General features: G+C 39.6%; 1 non-coding gene across 1 annotated transcript; it reads left to right on the forward strand.

Moving 5' to 3' along the window:
• Positions 1–274: 274 nt before the first annotated feature.
• LOC114010048 (U6 spliceosomal RNA) lies at positions 275–381 on the forward strand. The gene has a single exon (XR_003551441.1). It is a non-coding gene; the product is annotated as a U6 spliceosomal RNA (small nuclear RNA).
• The last annotated feature ends 3,497 nt before the right edge of the window (positions 382–3,878 follow it).

Here is a 3,878-nt window from a genome sequence, read left to right on the forward strand (position 1 = left end):
AATAAATATTAGCCATCTCATAAAATGTGACCACTCATTTTACTTTGTAACAACCTTATAAATATCCTTGCAGCTGAGAAAATGTTAAATGATAGAATGCTGCTTCTAAAAAAAATTGACAACACAATATTCTCTAAGTTAATTGGCTACCCAATGTTTAACCTGAGTTCCACAGCCACCTGCTTGACCCTTGGGATCAAAATGTCTAACTTTCCAGATCCTCCATTTCCTTTAGTCACTTACTCACCAAGGTTGTGAAAATCAAATGAGTTCTGTGCTCGCTTCAGCAGCACATACACTAAAATTGGAACAATACAGAGAAGATTAGCAAGGCCCCTGCACAAGGATGACATGCAAATTTGTGAAGCGGTCCATATTTTTCTTTATTCAAGCTATGTTTATATCCCAGGGAGTGTCATGAAGAACATTCTATTAAATTAAGGTTTTGGAATGTTAAAAGAAAAAAAAAATCAAATGAGATCAATTCCATGAGAAGTTGGGTGCCTACCAATGGACTGTTATGCTTTACTTCTGCTTCAATGATCAAATTAATATTTTATTATATTAAACTCAGGTTTTATTTTAAAGCATAAATAGATCCTTTCTGCTTGATAGATTGAATAAAAATGTATAGCAAAGAAAAGAAATTAATAATAAAATGGTTAGTAATGCTATAGCCATATCTTAGCAATTTTCCTCCCCTGAATGAGCTTGAGCTCTATTTCATCCTGTTTATCCATTGGTGCTATCATCTCCAAAGACAAAATACTAGCAAATGCCTTTGTTTTTGTTTTTGTTTTTTTTTTGGGGGGGAGAGGTTTTTGCTATAGGACGCATGCGCTCGCCAGAAAGACAGAGACAGAGAGACAGTAAGCGAGAAATCAACCCCCGGGGGGATGGCCATGCCAGAATACCTTCTTCTCCACTCTCTTCTTGGGATCTTGGGCACGCACGCACACATGCCCGGCGTGATTTTAAGCCACCGGGTCCGGGACTCGAACCGCGGTCAACTACATGGGAGTCCAGCAACATAGCCATTACACTAACAGCTAGTCCCAGTACTATTGCCTTTTAAGTAACACATCTCTCCATCTGTTCACGCCCTTACTTGCTACAGGGACTGACAAAATCTCACCTCATGAATGTCTGTGTTTCATCAGTGACTACACATCTCTGATGGGGAGATCCAGACACATTTTGGCATCTTCTCTGTCTTAGCCTGTTAATGAGTACCTACTGGGTGCGGATAGGGAACAATGTATTGTATTTGTTGCTTTTCTTTTTCGTTAGAGGTACACGTATGCACAAGAGAGAGAGAGATGAGAATACCCCTCACATGTATGCACAAGAGAGAGAGATGAGAGTGAGAGTACCCCCTAACTGGGCCTGGTCATGCTGTCTTCCTTTCTCTTCCAATTCTCCGTCCCATCAGGATCCTGGTTATTTGCATGCCTGATGTGAAGCCCACAGAGCCAGACTCGAATCCTGGTCAGCCATGTGGAATCTGGCTTCTTCTGCCTAACTGCTGCACTATCAGGCTGGCCCTGTACTTGTTTTTTAATTTCATTTTTAACCTCTGTTTTTATTCCTTTAGTTTGTATTCTTAGGGAATTTTGTGGTTAAACTAGTCACAGTTGTATGCTCTTGTATGTTCCTTTGCATGTACAACATAATGCATCTGCTGAAAGAACCAAGAACATATGGAGATTTTATCAGGTCCTGCAAGCGGTGTTATAGACATCCATGAAAATGCCATCATATCCAAAGTCCTCGATGCACCGCTAGTAAAAATTCAGAGGATTACAACCTTATCAGCTTTTGTCTTCTTTCATCAATATAGACTAAAGGATTTAAAAAATTAAAACATGCTAGCCAGTAAAATTGATTGACAAATTATAGTGTAATACAAGGTGAGACAGTACAGTGAAGTTAAATGTACAGTCAGTGATGTTGGGAATCACTACCTCAGACTGTGTATGCACTTGCAAGCCAAGTTGCCTATGAATAGCTGAAAAATTAGGGAGTAAGGACACCTCACAATTGGTAATGGAGGATGCAATACAAAGAAATCAAGCATAGTCCTGTCCTACACCCTCATGATTTACCATGAGATGTAAATGTAGAAAAGCTAATTGAATAAACCAATACATTTATCCTTAGTTCAGAAAAATAGAAAACTAATATTGACCTTTTTACTGGGCTCAGTGACTTAGTGAACAAAAATATATATGCACAAACATTCAGTTATACCATTTATGAAAACCACAACTCAGTCTTTCTACTCTTTCCTGGTGGACAAGGGGGAGCTGTCAGGCTAACAGAAGTACGAGTGGTCATTTTTTTCTGACAGAGATGTTGAGAAATGACTTTCTGCAAGGCTTATGTAAATAACCATTTACAACAGAGAATGCCACTTTACTTCAAAGGGAATCATCTGTTTTTAATGGGAGAAACACCATAACAAAGCATGGGAGTCACAGACAGTGTGAGCCAGATGGTTGAATCTTAAATACCCTCTTCATGTGAGAGTGGGAACTGGGGGCTGCAGGCAATTTTAGAGAGGTAGTAAATGATTTTGAGGAGAAATGAATGGGCCCAGAAAATCGACAATGTCCTGGGACAAAATGTCTTTGCTCCGGAGAAGATATTTATTTGATTTTCAGTTTTTTTCTCCATATTATGAGTTTAATCTTCCTTGGTTAATGAAATTTCAGAAAGAAGATGAAAAGCAAATGTGTTATTTCAAAGGAAATTATCTTATTTATATTCCTCTTAAAGAGGTCATCGACTGTAAAAGAGGTCTAGAAAAGCAGACCTTTGTCGATTTTCCCTTTTGTTAATTATTTCTCTCAAGATATTAATGTGTATTCATTTGAGGTCAATTTTTGATTTGTGGAGATGTTGAATTATCAGGCTAATTATATACTTTTTAAAAAAAATTTGTCAGAGAATGTGTGAACTGGCTGGAGAGAGAGTGAGAAAGAGAGAGAAAGAGGAAGCAAAAATCATACATCTTCTCCTCAATGGAGGGTGATCATGTCACATCCCTTCTCTATTTTCCTCTCCTTTCAGGATTCTGGTCATGTATATCCAGGTGTCTAGTGTGTTTTTCAAGTCATCAGGTCCAGGATTTGAACCGCACAGTTGGCCATGTGGAATTTAGCCTCCTTAACCACCACACCACAGGCTGGTCCAACTAAAGATGTATCCTCGACAACCGTGCTTTGGGAACTCCCAAATACCTGATATGAGAATAAGATCTGGTTCTTCCCTCCTCTCAGACTCTGCTCAGGATTTCTTGGGCCTGTTGCTCAATACTAACAGCTGTATTGCAGAGAGAAATAGATAAGAGGGGAGTTTTTGAGAAGAGGTGGTGTCTGGCTTTGGGTTCTAGAGAGCAGAGGAAAGGACCTGGCAAGGGGAACAAGGGGACCAGAGTGGAATGTATAGGTGTGGGCTGACTAACAACATGAATTCAAGAGTAGCGAATGGAGACATCTCATGTAGGCTGGGATAGAGAGACTAAGAGGAGACAGCTCTCTACTGCTGGGGAGGCATTGCCATGACAGAATGTCTGAGCACATCTGGGCCATGACTCAGAAGAAAGGCTACATCCTTTTTTATATTTCAGTGTTATGTGCCTGGCTGGTTCAACCTCAGGTTTGTGTCCGTTATTGGTAAAACGAAAGGAGCAGTGGAGGTAATGAGCTTCCTCACTTCTAAAACTCCAGAGCCCAGAGACCTAAAGTGACTCCATGTGTGCTTTCTGAGAGGAAGAGGGGAAATCAAGGTAACATGACATACTTATATTGACTGTGTGGAATGCCTTATTTGTAAATAGTTTTGAATGATCTATTTCATAATGATTTTTTTTCAGC

Source organism: Tupaia chinensis, unplaced genomic scaffold, assembly GCF_000334495.1.
Source record: "Tupaia chinensis unplaced genomic scaffold, TupChi_1.0 Scaffold000688_1, whole genome shotgun sequence".
In the NCBI taxonomy this organism is placed as follows: domain Eukaryota; kingdom Metazoa; phylum Chordata; class Mammalia; order Scandentia; family Tupaiidae; genus Tupaia; species Tupaia belangeri.